Source organism: Nothoprocta perdicaria, unplaced genomic scaffold (assembly GCF_003342845.1).
Source record: "Nothoprocta perdicaria isolate Ctin4 unplaced genomic scaffold, notPer1 scaffold_176, whole genome shotgun sequence".
In the NCBI taxonomy this organism is placed as follows: Eukaryota; Metazoa; Chordata; class Aves; order Tinamiformes; family Tinamidae; genus Nothoprocta; species Nothoprocta perdicaria.
The window spans coordinates 394,628-409,809 of record NW_020454938.1 but is presented as its reverse complement, the minus strand read 5'-3'; positions in this window follow the sequence as shown (position 1 = coordinate 409,809).

The window sequence follows — 15,182 nt, the reverse complement described above, 5'->3', positions numbered from 1 at the left end:
CCACAGCTGCCTAATTACGGCCGCCATTAGCCTCGCGTGGTCCCCCCCCACTGCAGCCCTGCACCCCCCACCCAAAGCCCCCTTATTAACCTTAATTACACCTTCGTGGCCGGGTGCGGGTGCTCACCTGAGCCGGGAGGGCCGCGGGGCCGAGGGAGGGCTGCCTAATTGCGGGCATCCCCGCGCTGGCGGGGCGAGCGGGGGGCCCGGGCCCAGCGGCCGCGTGCGGCACGCCAGATGTTCGCCGCTGAAAGGCCGCGGGCCGCCCGCTCACTGAGCTAAGAGGCGGCAATTAGATCGCTAGCAGGGCATTGAGGAGCGCCCTGAAAGGCTTCCCCGCCGCAGCCGCCCATGRCGGAGGCCGCGGGCAGAGGGAGGCCGCGGGCAGGGGGACCCTCAGCGCCAGGCCTTCCCTTGGTGCCAGGCCTTCCCTTGGCGCCATCACCSGTGGCTCCTCTTCTCGAGACAGAGCCGTGGCACCTCATCTCCTTTCCGACAAACACGGTTAAGGCGAGCGGGGAAGATGGATCCTCTTCCTCCATTTCCTCCCCTGCACAAAGATGCCCCCCTCCACCTTCTTCTGTCACCCGCCCCCCGTACGTGCCTCCCTTTGGGGAGCAAAAGAAAGGAAGAAAGGAAAAAAAAAGATAATAAAGTTCTTATTTCCACCACATTTGCCATTTCCTGGTCTAAGTAAAGAGTGTCATAAGAGTGACAAGCTAAAAGCCGCTGATTACTGTGGATTCATGGCATTTATTCTCCTAGTGAAAAGAGCAAACATCAGAAATAATGTGGTCCGGCCTGCCTCAGCGCCTCACCCTGCAATTAATCAGCATTCATGTGGGGAAGGTGCGAGAGCATCTGATACGCAGCCTGCCAGTAATTAAAGGCAGATGCTTTGGTGGCTCCATGGCCATCCCTGCTCGGGATGGAGCGCTCCAAGCTTGCCTCTGCAGGCCCTTCCTGCTGGCCATCCATCCATCCATCCATCCATCCATCCATCCATCCATCAATCCATCCATCCTCAGCATTGGTCACACATCTCTACAGAGCTGCAAACCTCTTCATTCTCGGTGGTGTCCTGCACTTGGACATCCCTATGGATGCCAAAGTTGAGTGAGGACAGCGGGAGCAAGGGATGCCCTCCTTTCCCAGCATTGCTTGCTGAGCTAGGGGAAGAGCGGCTTTGGGACAGGCTCTTTAGTGGTGTCTCCGCTGACCCATCTTAGCGCCGCGGACTGAGCGGGAGGGCTGGTCCTGCCGCGGGGCCGCCCGGGATTGTCGCTGTCCGCCTGCTTCCGGCGGGCTCTGCGCCACTGCTCCCGCTGATCCTGTCGAGACCTTTAATCCGTGGGGGATCAGCAAATTAATCCACTAAAGCATGAAGGGCCTGAGCTGTGTTTAATCGCTCCCTTTTGTGTCGGGGGACGGCTAAATGACCATACAAGAGAAAAACCCACAGAGGGGTCAGAGGGGAGGTGGCGGGCGATTAACCCCCGGCCTCCCTTGGGGCGCCGGGGCGGCCGGGGCTGACCCCGGTGCTGCCGACCGGCGTGGGACCGCGAAGGCCGCTCCGGAGGGAAGCGAATCTCCCTCGCGCCGCAGGAACGGGCGCTGTCACCAAAGCACCGCCGGTGCTTTCGCGTGTGCTCTGTGGGCCTGCCCCTGTCCGACGTGGGCATGGCAGGACGCTGTGTCCTGCTCTCCCACTGCRTTTGTTGTTCAGCAGGGCGCTCTCAGGCCGGTTACCTCATGACAGCCCCGACCCCGCTGGCCCGCGGCTGCCTCAGGCCCGAGCGGGACAAGCTGTAAGAGGCCTCGACCCAATTCCTGGAGGACAAGCCATTATTGTGAAATTAGACCCCAATTCTCCCTCTGGGAGCCATTTTGGCTGAGGGGTCAATGGTGCTCATGGTGCCTGAACGGTCCTTTTCTCTCGCCGGGAAGGGGGGACTCRTTCTGGGGGCTGAGGCAGGAGCCGTCTGCCTGCTCCGGCACAGATTGTGCCAGCGCGTGGTTGAGCACAGCGAACACTCAGAGCCAGCACCCTTCAAAAATATCATTCGGGGAACAAACGACACCTCCTCCCCCTCGCCATCCTCGCACACCGACTCCCTCGCCCTGGCAGAGGCGGCCACGCCAGCCTGGGTGCTGAGATCCCCCGGGCGCCTCCCCCTCCAATCTTCTTCAAAAGGAGAATAACCTGCAATATATATATTTTTTTCCTTTCTGGAAACTAATGGACTCCTTAAATAGCAAAAATTGCACCCTGTAATTAAGATCTTGCTTTTTAAATGATTAATCATTCTAACCCCTTCCAGCGGCATCCCACTTACTGCTGCTCTCATATTGAAATGCAGATCTGAGAGGGAGGGAGCCGAGCAGGTCTGCACGGAGAGGAGCAATTAAATCTTCCAGCTGTCGCTGGCCCACCCCATCCTCCGGTCCTCTAGCTTTTTTGGGAATTCTGGGCATTGTCCATGGAGGCCTTCCTTGGTGTCCTGCTCTGCATCTGCCTTTTGACCATCTGATCTCAATCCTTCTCCTCACCTCCTTCTCCTCTTCTTCTGTCTGTAATCTCCCAATTTCAGGACTCAGTGACACCCTCTGCCYTCAAGGTCTGACCTTCCTTTTCCTCAGTGGTCAGAGCCTATAAATGGTGCTTATCCCAAAAGCTGCCAGTCTGTCTTCCTGGGTGAAGGGGAAAAGGATGTGAACTCAGAGTTAAGGTAACCTTAGCTTGTCTTWGCAGAACAAGGGTGCCCGTGTACGTCCACCTCTTTCCCCCTTTGACACACTGAGTCAAGCACAGGATTATTTCTACTSCAGTAAAAGTCTCAAACATATAGAAGAGATTGGAAGAGGAGAAAACGAATGAAAATCCTTACCTTGGTCACACATGAATATACAGGGACAGTAGCCTTGGGGAGAAGCGTAGCTTGTTGCCTCTCCTAGCAGCTCTGCAGTGGGGTCATAGTCTCTGTCCAACACGCAGGGTTGAGGCTTCACTCTCTGCGTTGGCCAGCACATACAGATATTGCACATGGAAGGTGAAAGCTGCTGATTAAATGTCTGGGCTTTTTCAAAGATAAAAACACTTCAAGGAAGACTGTAAGCCATGAATTTTTAGGTATCCTGGAAATGCAGCCCTGAATCTAACACATCCCTTGCTCTGGGGTGGGATCAAGTAGGCTTAGACCATCTCCCACAGGTATCTGCCCAACCTATCTTAAGTCTCTCCAAATTTGGGGAGAATATCTACTTCCTCAATGGCTGGAGATTTTTTCTAGCTGGAAGAAATCCTACAGAAGTCTTCTCTCAATTTGCASTTTTTCAGCTCAGCATAATGAAACTATGGGTGGATGAAAGTCAGCTGGAGGAAAACATGCTCTGGTTTCCCTTACTAGCAGATCCATTCTGTTGGCTTGAGAAACACACACTCATTCCTGATTAGGCTGTCCTCACCTGAGTGAAAGGTGAAAAGGAAGGATCTGAGATGAGTTTTTCTGATTTAATGCCCTCCAAAAAATCTTGTTTTTTTTTTTTTTTTTTTTTTTTTTTTTTCTGTCATCATCAGAATGTTTCCTAGGCAGAAATGGGAAGGTGGCACCAGTATTACTTTTACCTTAAAAATGTTCCTGAATTGCGCCTTTCTTCACAAATGTCTCCAAAAATTTCCAGAAGATCTGGGGAAGGGAGGGAAATCAAACTCTYCTCTAGATCATCCATCCCATTGTTGTCGAGCCAGTGGGTTCAATGGGCTCACAAAGTGCTGAGGATGGGAATATAGAACAGCAAGAACACTCCATGAACCAGTGAGCCTTGTTCATATTACCAGTATGACAGTGTTAACCCTCAGCACCAGCACTGTTTCTACTGTTTCCATTCTGATGCTGRGGTTATTCTTATATTCTGGGTTACAACACCTAGATATGACATGACTGTATGATAGTCTTCTCACCATGTAGATACATCTAGATATGAACTCATGCACCCATTCTAGACTGCCAGAGCATCTCAGGACACAGGGCAATACTGCTGATGAGTGCAAGRGAACTTAAAACACTCCTGTCATCCTGTGACCATGAATACAATCACAGATACACAATACAAAAAGAGACAAAAGGGCTCCTTGACACCTGGGTATACTTGGGTGTTTTTCTCACCACTGAAGAATGCCTTGATCTTTAGACTCACTAGGACATCTTGTAGTTACGACTGCCCTGACTCAGTTCTTTCTCTTTCCCAGCTAGAACTTAGTGGCCAGTTTTTCCATGAAGAAACAGAGGTAGTATGAACAGGTCAGGTATGAACTGATGTAAAACAACGCAGAGTATGAGCTGCCTTCCCAAAAGAATGACTTTTACCTGCAATCCCAATGCTTTTTTGACACCCTCTCTTTTATAGTCTGGATTCTCCAAAATGTCCAGTGATTTTCCAGGATTATAAAGCATTCAGTGCATTCCGTGTCTTGTTGGGAAAACCTGAGCAACTTACTTTGGACAGTAATGCCATGATCATCCCTATGGAGATGAGCTTCAGGTTCATAGAGACAGGAGCACAGTGAGGGTTACCCAATGGACAGAGGAAGTGGGTACAGATGAATCCTGATGGGATGAGATGTCCAGAGCATGAGAATGAAAGTCAGAGAAATCCACCGAGCTCTCTACTTATGGATCCCAGCTCCTCTGCATAGCTTCTTTTCTTCTCTTCTTTGCTTTTCTCTTTTTACTCTCTGCCTTGAGTTCTAAGACAGAAGAGTCCAGCCCATCCCCAAGCCCCCTCCACACAGTCATTTGCATTTTCACCAGCCTTGATTAATGCCAGAGCCTGTTTATAGAGTTACAATCTCCAAATTAGGTTGCCGAAGGCATCCCGGGCCAGCCCTGGAAAAATCTCGGTGGCTGAAAGGAGCCATAACTAAGCCTTAAGCAGACGTCTTTATTCAGCTGTAATTGACGTTTAACAGACGTCTGTAACTTCGTCTGGACTTATGAAAAAAAAAAAAAAGAGAGAAAAAGAGAAAAAGAGAAAAAGTTCTCCCCTCTCTTTATGTTTCCCCCTTTTATCCAGCAGTCAAAAGTGTAAGAAACCACCACACAGGCCCCACTCGGTCACTGTTCAGCAGGGGCCGTGACAATAGCGGGGCTGAAACAAAACCCCAGCCCACGCTGCACACACTGAGGCCTTGTATGTCTATTTACCTCCTAGAGTGGTTTATGCTAATTTATTGGCGAGCAGTGACTACTTCTGCATACTGATTTGCCTCCACTTCTTTCTGAGCTGGGGCCTGTTGTCTGAAGCGAGGCCCGTGCACTGACCCCCTCGCTGGCGCCCGAAAATAAAGGACGCGGCGATGTTTGTAGCACCTCCGGGAAAGGCAGCGCTCCCCGTTTGGCCCCCCTCGTCCTCCAAGGCACCATTCTGCCCACGTTTCGGCTCTTTATTTCGGTCACCTTCGGTCACGTAAGGATGGGGTGAAGGGAGCAGGCTGGCCAGACTAAACAGTCTTGGCAGGCTGAGATTCCTCTACCGGGAGAGATTCCCACTGCGGAGCCGAGTGCGCCCCATGCACGCAGGAATGAAAGGAAATCATTACGCACCATTTGGCTCCAGGGCTCTGTATATTCATTCCCTGATTTTTTGCATAGAGCCGGTTTCCCCCTGCAAAGGGTCAGAAACTGTCCCTTCCCAGAGGGACTTCCCAGACACTTGGGCCAGACTAGAGAGAACCAAAGCTTATAGCCATGGTTTGTAGATAAGGCCATAGAAAGAAACATTGCATATAGCTATTCGGAGTCAGATGGATTTTCATATAAATATATCTCAGTTGTGTGTCTGTTCTGCTGGTCTGGGTGAGTATGGGAGGGTGTTCGCAAGTCAGGAAGATGCTAGAAAACAGGATAATATTATTTTCTTCTTTCTTGAGTGCTTACATTGTGTACTATTCTCTGCTGCACAATGGTCTGTTTCAGCATCAGGACATGAATTCTCAGATCAGGTTTTACCGACTGTTCCTTGGGGGCTAATTTTCCTTTCTTGCTGGAGAAGATGTGGTGCTGCCTAGCCCCTAGTTGAGCTAGAACCCTTGTGCTATCCTGTAGATATTCAGAGCTCTGGGAAGACCATCAGGCTTGTCTCAACACATCACATCCTTTCCAGCTATACTTTTTATAGAACACAACATAACCTAGAGATTACCCAGCGTTAAAGAGTAAATCATCCTAGTAGTCAGGATTTCCTGGAGAAAAGTGAAGGCCAATGGGCAGCTGCTGTTTCTGTCACTCACAAAGCTTCCTACCAGTATCTGCCTCTATCAAGCGCAGCTCAAGATGAAGACAAGCCCTGCAAGCAAAGCTAGGAGAATTGATTAAGGCAAAAGGAGCAACTCGTTTTGATGCTGGGGACTTGCTGTCTGTAACACATGAATATTCTAGCAACCACTGCCATGATGACAAGAATATTGGGGAGAGTCATGAGTCTTTATGCCCATAAAGTAAGAATTGGTCTTTAATATCACAGGTGAGAATGTGAATGGGACAGTTTAACCAAGAGGAGTTAAGGTCATTGGCACATTTAACAAAGCAGTGAGCTAGGAAGCTTGTAGAAACATCTCACAGGTTCATTTCCTTGTCACCCTGTTCCTCGTCACCCGGGTAGCCACTCTACTAGGCCTTGGCCAAATGTATTCTCACCAATAGCAGGTTGTAATTCAAGTGGAGATCTCTGAAAGGCAATTCCTGACTGCAGAGACCCAAAAGGAGGAGAAATCTGGCCTGAAGTACCAGAGGAGTGCAGCGCCCCAGGAGTTTGTCTATGTGAGTTTGCTAAAGCCACAAAACTGAAGACCACTCTGTCTTCTTCCTTTCTTGCCAATCTCCTTTCCCATTACAAATGTTTCGTTGTCTGGAAAATTTTACTAATTTCCTAAAAGATCTGAGAACTGAGGAGAAAAATGATGAGAGCGAGTTAGTTGGACACATGCAAGTGCACAAGACTGCTCAGAGGTCTGTAACTCCTGCCTGTGCTTTGCAGGCACTGCACTGGCTGACTCAAGCCTAGATAGACATGAACATGCATTTTGAGAGCTCTGAAGGATTTGTGGATGCCCCTGCTGAGCATAGCAAGTGGACAATACAGAAGACATTTCTATAAACAGTGAGCATAAGCTGATGTAGTTCCTCTGTTTTCACTTTTGCCCATAACCCAACATATGTATAATCTTATTCCAGGGAGGAATAATCAAAATTCACCCATCTACTTATGCGATTCGGGCCAAGCGGAGTGGCTTGTCCCACTGCCCCTGGCACCGGAGGTGACTGCAGCATTGGCACCCAGCTTTGCCTCTTCAGTGAGGGGGTGCTACGCTGGAGCCAGGCCACGGAGACATCCATCATGCCAGAGGAGTGCTCAGCATGCCAGAGAAGCCAGTTTTTCACCTGCTTTGTGCTGCTAATGCTACAGAAAGGAACTGCATCACAGCCATGGATCCGGTCTTTTGTGTTTAAAACACTAAGGCCTTTTTCTTTTTTTTTTTTTTTTTTACTTTTTTAATGTTGCTCAAAGCAGCAATAACTTCTGCAGCCCTTCTGGAGTTGTTCCCCAGCGCTTTTCTCTCTGGCTGGGCACAGGGCATGCCCGCAGGGAGGTGGCAGCTTGCCTTGCCGTGCTGCAGTGGGTCCCTTGGCTGCCAGACCCGGAAAGGGAAGTCTCTTTGTCCCTTTTCCACACAGTCCTACACACCGTGTGTCTGGCAGTGCTGCACAGAGAGCGCAGTGCTCCCTGGCCACCTCTGTCCATCCTTAGATCAAGTGCTCCCATGAGCTTAAGGTCAAGAAACTCAGACTGAGGGAGAGGAAGGGGATTTCTTCAGGCTTTCTGAAGAGTATTTCCTGCCTAAGACCAGCACCAGGAAGCCAAGTCCTGGCCTGAAAGCAAAGGGCGCAGAGTCTGGACTGAAATGCCCTGGTAAAACCAAGCCAGATTTGGCAGCTGCAACGCGGCCAGCCTGCGTGGGACCCCCGGCTGCTGAATTCACCCATCCGCAGCCTCCTGCCAACCACCCGGTGTGGCCCCCAGGCCTGGGGCAAGGGCAGCCAGTCCCAGCTCTGAGCTGAGGGTAATGAATGGACTTCTCAACAGCACAGCCATGTGGAGCTGGCGGCACCTGAGTGCCAGTGTGAGCCCTGAGCAAGCCACAGAGCAAAACGTGAGGCCTCTCACGCAGGCTCTGTAGCAGTGGCTGAGCAGAGCTACCTCCCAGCACCAGAGAGCCACAAGAGGGTTAGGTTTATGAAGATGAGCATCCCTCCTCCCTACCCTTCACCACCTGCCTGCGGAGGAGAGGCAGGGAGGGCAGGGGAGCCAGGCTTTGCGAAAGCTCGGCCCTCCACCTGGAAGCCTTCCCTGAGCACCCGCTTGCCTTGCAGGAGAGGAAGAAAACGCCAGCACTGTGTCTTAGGATAGGGCACCTCATGCTGGCAGCCCCAGAGATAGCCTGGAAAGCCTTTGTTTTAGCCAGTTCCCTTCTTTCTTGCAAGGCGGTTGGTGCTGGCTCTGCCCTGCTGAGACTGCAGGGGAGCAGGATGCTTCAGAGCAGTGTTAGGCTGCAGGGACCCAGGCCAGGGATCACCCTCCTGGCTCCTCTGCCACGCGCTTTCTGGTCAAACCCACGGTCAGATCAAAGCCACCCACATGCCAGGCCAGGCCAGGCTTTCCCACAGCTGCCCTTGCCCAGTGCCCCTGCAAGGTGACTGYAGCGGCAGCAGCACCACGGCCACATCCCAGCGCTCCCCAAGGTCCTGGTGCGATGCGCTGGCTGTGGGAGCTGCAGTAAGAGGGGCACCGAGCACCCATTTTGCCATGACCGTGGAGGGCTTTGTAAGCTGTAAACGCCAGGCAAGGCTTGCTGTTCACCAAGCCCCACTGCTAGGCTCAGCYGCACCATGTGCCCCGTTGAAGGCACTAGGAGCAAAAAAGAAACCTTTCAGGGGGCATTTTTTAAATCTCCCATTCTTGAAATAACCCCCTTGRGGACTGAGTGCCCGCAGGAAAGCCCATATGTGTGGGAACGAAGCAGAGCAGCTGCTCCTGCATGGGCAACCTTTATAAATCAAAGCTAAGAAGTTTAGGGATGAGCCTCCAGATCCCGGCTCAGGGACCCATGACAGCTTCCRCTGCTCCCCAAAAAGCATCGCACCTTCTCCCTGGCCTGTGTGTAACCCCCAAAACCACCAAGGCCGGGGCTGCTGCTCTCCGTTGGGAATCGCCATCGAGCTGTTATCTGCCAATCAAGGGCGCTGAGAAGCGAACCCCGCCACGGCACACGGTGTCTGGTGTGAATCTCTCGATGTCGTTAACCCGTGGGCCGCGCCGGGCCCGGCCGCGTGCAATCGCCCGCTCCGGGCCTCGCTTAGCAACAGGGCACGGAGCGGCCTGCGGCCTCGCGGGAGGAAAATAGGCCCTTTCTTGTGGCTGAAAGATTCATCGTTCGGGCTGAAAGTGGCCCCTCCCCTCTTTCAAATACTTGTCAGCAGGGAGAATACAGCTTAGATACTGGGCTGATCAGATCATGGCTAATCTGTTATTCCTTGCCACTAAAACTGCCAGAAGACTTTCAAACAACTTCACTGGGAGCGTGCGGGCGGCTGGAGGCAGCGGCGGGAGGCACCGGGGCCGCCGCGGCCGGGCCGGCCCCGCTCCGTGTCCCCGCACGGAGGAGGTGACGTGGCCCGAGCCTGCCTGGGGCTGCCCCCTGGGTTTTGTGGCATGGGAGATTTTTCTCCCGGCTTGCCACCGTGGAAGGGAATTTCCCACCTGTGTCTCAACAGCACTGGCCATGCTGACAAAATGCAGAGCGCAGAGAAAGGTGCCTTCCCCAGCTATTYCCACCCTTGCAAAAGGAAAAGTGGGCAAAACAAATGAACATCCTCAATGGCTTGCAGGAATTTCACGTGCTGGCCCTGATCCTGCCCTCCTTCGCGTGGCATTAAATGAAAGTGATGCTCTTAGCAGGGCAGCACACTTGCAAACCGCTCCTCCAAGCGCATCTGCACCAAACGCYGGGGCTGCCATGGGCAGCTGGCTCAGGGGACAGCAATTGCAGCAGTTACCTGCCCAGACAATGCACCCCGTGTCCCCTGGTGTTCGTGAGGCTCCACACTGCTGCGTCCTCCCTGCTCCTCCTTTCAGTGCTCATTAGATCAAGCCGCTGCCGCCGCTTTAGTGCCTCGAAGCGCCGGGAGCCTGGTGGGAATGCAGCGGGCTGGGGAACGCTTCGGGTGGAGGACTGAAAGGCAAAGTGCTTTGGCCAAAACTGTGGACTCTGCAAGCCTTGGTTTTAAAATAAAAATCTTTATTAAAAAAAAAAAAAGCCTTTAAAAATAAAACCCTTTAAAAATAAAAATATAATCCRTACAATCCATACACACACACACATATATATATTCATTCACTGTGTCTTCGGGGGCGGATTCTGGTAGTCTGAAGCCCAGTTTTCCCCATTGGAATAGATTTGATAGAGCTGTTCTAACGATTCCCATGACACATATGGGTAAGGAGGAATGCTCTGCGCCTGATCCCCAGGCCTGACCTTGGCACATGCTGCTCTGTCTCTGCCAAAGTGCTCTAGAAGCCCTCAGGCCTCAGACATGTTCCCTAGCTCTGCTGCTGTGTCTGCCTTGCCCTAACCTGGAAGTAAGCCTGGATTTAGCCCTAAAATCTAACCTTTATGGATCATGGCTCATTGCACAGGGCTGTTGCAGAGACAGACCCTCTGGATGCAGTTCAGCTGGTGACAGAGAGGAATACTTCCCTGAAGTGCCCATGCTGCTGAGAACTGGTAGGAGGGGACCAAGGTGTCCAGCGAGGCTGGGGACTGCCTTGCCCCCTGGCAGCCTCCTCTTAGTCGGGAATAATTAATGACCTTCTTGAGGATCTCAGCTTCAGCCCTTCCCTGCTCATGCACCAGCCCAGGAGAGGAGGGAGGGAGGGAGGGAGGAGACGGCAGCGAAGAGGGTAGAGAATTAATTGGACATTGTGTTGGGAATCGCCTCCTGGTTGCTGTCAATCTTTGGAGTGAACAGCCTCTTGTCTCACTCAATAGGAACTTTATATGCTCCTTTAATCCTTCAGTCTGTATTGTCAGGGCTTCCCCCCTCCTCCTGTCTCTCCTTCCCACCGCAGGACTTTTGATGACCCCAGCTGTCTGAGGCGATACAAAGAAGCCCCTTAACTAACACCCTGTGATCTACACGGGCAATAAAGAGGCTCCCCTTGACAAGGATTTGTGGGCAGAATATATGCAAATGCCAGGACGTGTGCGGTTTGGGAGGTGGCTTGTGAGCGTGCGGCCTGGTGCTGCTCCGGGCCCTGGGACAGGGCTGGGAGATGCCGTGGCCCTGGCCAGGGAGGAGCCGCAGGTGAGGCGGGCAGGAAGCCACGGAGCTCGGGATGGGACAGCCGCCAGGCAGGAGGATGCAGGTGGTGACTGCTCAGGTGCGTGGGCAGAGCTGGGTGGATGCACTGCACACCCTGGCACATGGTTAAAGCAAACAGGGGAGCCCCCCTGCCCAGCCAGGCCTGATGGGTAAAGATGCCCATGTACGTGGAAAGGGGACTTGCTATGACCATGTGCTTTGGGTCCCAAGTCGCAGGGAGAACTGTGGCTCTGACAGCCCATCTGTGGCAGCGAGAAGATACAGAGTTGGGCGCTTGACTGGTACCCATGTGCCCATCTGCCCAGGCTGCCCCTTCTCCACCTAGGGCTGTCAGGCCAGGATTCTCTCAGCTCACTGACACTTGTCATTCATCTCTTCCTCCAGCAACATGGACTCATTTCACTATCACCTCTTCCTCTGTCACCCTGCATTCCAGACACCTGATGACACCACAGGCAGTCTGGGCTTTCATGTTCAGGGACTCTTGCCTGCTGATCAGGATGCCCAGGGAAAAAGGGTCTCTGACTTTCCCTTGTTTACATGAATGGGAGCTTTGCTTCTCCTTCCTTTGACTCAGCAGGACAGAGAGCCTCTTTAGGGGAAGGAGAGACCAGCCAAGTCTCTTGCTTTCCCTCCTCGGCTCTGTTCAGTGTTGCTCTTCTTCAGTGTTGGAGATCACCTTTCTGGTAGACCTTCTCTCTTGCCTTATTCCTCTCTAGACAGTGCTCCAGCCTGGAGACCACCTCAGCATCCTTTTCCTACCCAACTTCTCTAGCACTCAGTTCTCCTGGGCAGCTCCCTGACTTTTCCTTGCCACTGTCTTATGAGTGTCTTCCCATCCTGAACAGACACTAGGCTCTCCTTCATGGACCAACTCCATCACACAATCACCAAGGGATATTCTAGTAACACCATGGAACGGCATGGATCTGGTGAATTCACCATGCACCAAGAACATTTGCTCTTTTGTCCACTGGACCACCAAGATGTCCAAGTCCTCATCCTGCTCCATGGACTATGGATGGCCACAGTGACCTCCTAGAAGAGACGCAGGTCCCTTCCTTCTAGTGCAAGCGGCTCCTGGAGAGGCTGGCAGGCACCTCCTGAAGTCAGGAGGCCATGCTCCTTCCCACATTAGCACATGAATAGGGCCGGGGGGAGGTGGGAAGGGGGGCAAGCCCCCACTGTCCACTCAAGCAAACAATTTGGCTAGCAAATTGACATAATTACAAGGGACAGAGAGAAAAGAAAGGCGAGCCCCCTCCCCTGCGCTCCAGAGGGCCCGACCCCTGCCGAGTTACTTAGACCCTTTGTGAGACTCAATGCTAGGTACTGATTAGGGAACGTATGCCCTTTTCAAGGGCTCTAAGTGATTGGCTGCCTTAATCTGATTACAATTTACAGCACTCCTTAAGAAGGGGCTGGAGTGCYTTTCACACACGTACATGGACACACCAGGCCTGACATGCACACATTCGCGCCAACACAAAGGCGCAYGTATGTGCAGGGACGCGCCGGCCCGGGCGCACGCGTGTAACGTGCCCGCGTGTGCTTGCGGACATGCCGGCACCGCGGGCACACGGTGCAACACGCACACGCCAGCACGTCGTGCCAACAGATGGTTTGCAACACGATACCGTGTCTGCTCATGTGCAAGGAGGTTAAGTGCACGTGCAAAAGTGTCAGTCGCAGCAGCATACGTGTTGACATGCAAGCAGCAAGTGATCAGGTGTGACCTGTGCCTCAGGCATGCAATGGCAGGCAGTTTTAGCCCATACAGTGGCAGGCGGTTTTAGCCCAAATCCAGAGTTTACACAGTGTACTTGCTCACACACACACGGAGACATCCATAAACAGTCCCCCCAAGTGTGTGATGGGGACAACCATGCAACAGCCAGGCTGGTGGCCTGATGTACAGGCACAGAAATAACAGGAGAAGCCTCCTGGGTCCCAAGGCCGGCCAGCAGACAGGTGTCCACCCGCAGAGGTACAAGGATCCCGCTGGAAGCGGCGGGACTCAGAGCCAGGCAAAGGCCATCCCTGGTGAGCTCTGCAGCAGCTTTCAGGAGCGGGAGTATGATCTAAGCCCACCTGCCTGCCTATTAAAAGCAGGATTAAACGTTGCTGTTCCTCGCCCGCCCCCTTCCCCCTTCACACTCTCTAACATCATCCCCTTGGGGAAACCACCATCTTTACATGAGATTTTTTTTTTTAACCTCCTTTCTACTCCGTGCTCCATAGATCCCAGGGGATTAGCAGCCAGTCTGGGCCTACCAGCCGACTGGAAGGCTGGTTGTTTCAGCCAGCCCCCCATGGGAACCTGCCCTGGGACGGCTTTGGTCAATGTCTCCGGTGCTTCCCAGCCAATTTGTACCACCTAATCCCTGAGGGTATCAACAGCTCYTTTCTCACACGTCCCTCCAGAGCAGGCCAATCCTCCACTCTCCACGATCCCCTGTTGAGAAGCCCTCCGTCCACTGCTGGGGCCATGACCGCACTTCAAACGCKCCAACCCGACCCCGGCATTGTTCGCCAGGGAATTAAAACTGCAAGGCCAGCCCCAGAGAGTGATTTAGTTACTGAGACTGGGTTGAGTCCTGCAAGAGCATGGGCAATAAAATGCTTCACTGCCCAGGAGTTTGGGCAATTTAGGGGTCTTCCCACGAGGAGGAGGCAGAGCCTGAAGGAATGGGGAGAGCGGAGCAAATGGGGAATGGGGTCTGAGCTCCTTCTGCCGGACACGTGTATACARGACAGGATTGTCTCCTAGTGCTCACTCCGTGTCCCCAACAGAGACACAGTCTGACAGCCTTGTTAAARCAATGAGCCTCCTTTGGCTTTTTTGGTTGCTGCCGTCTGCAGCCCTTGTGAGCTGCTGGGGAGAGAGAGCAGAGGACATGGGGGTTGGAAGCAGCCTCCCCATGGTGGGACACAGCCTGCCAACCTGCATGGGGTGATGGGCTGCTCTCCTGTGGGCAAGCTGCAAGGCTGGTGTGGCTGCGTGCCAGCACTTCGGGGGTACACCCAAGAACTCCAGCTCCTTCAAGGGTGGGGGGCAGAAGGGTGCTGGATGCGGTCACACAGCAAGGAATGTAGTGCCTAAGAGGCTCCTGTTATCAAGTAGTTTTGCAGATTTGGAACACGAGGTTTCAGACTCTGTTTTTCAGATGGCCCGTGTAGAGGATGGAGAGGGCCATCCCAGGTGAGCCAGGTGGATGCTYTGGTGGACAACCCAACAGAAAGCTCACAGAAAACTGGATTTTCTGTGCTCTGAAGTCCTGGGCTTCAGGACTGCTGGAGGTAGATGCCACCTCTGCCTGTGAACGRGGCATGAGGAAGGGGTTACTTCCCTTTCCTCTAACTTCCCCCAACTAAGCGAGGGGTTGCTCAGTTGCTGAGATTTGTCGGGGTTAAGAAAGAATTTCCTTGGGAGTAAGATTAGTTTGGCAAGAGCCTCTTGAGTTACAGAATACAGCCTCAATATCTGGCAAGAGGATGGGAGATCTGTGGGTTTATCGGACTGGCCTTTTTATTTAAGGCTGCTAAACTGGTGTGTGGAGGGACACGCGAGGAAGTGGCCTAGCCCAGGAGCAAGAATTCACCTTTTTAATAGAGTCTCAGCTAAATTTCCCCATACACAACAAGCCCTTGAGCTTCTCATTTCTGTTTATCACACGAAGCTGTGTTTGAGACCATTCCTACCACAGATTGGCAGGTCTTTCCTATTAATCTTTTTTTTTCTTT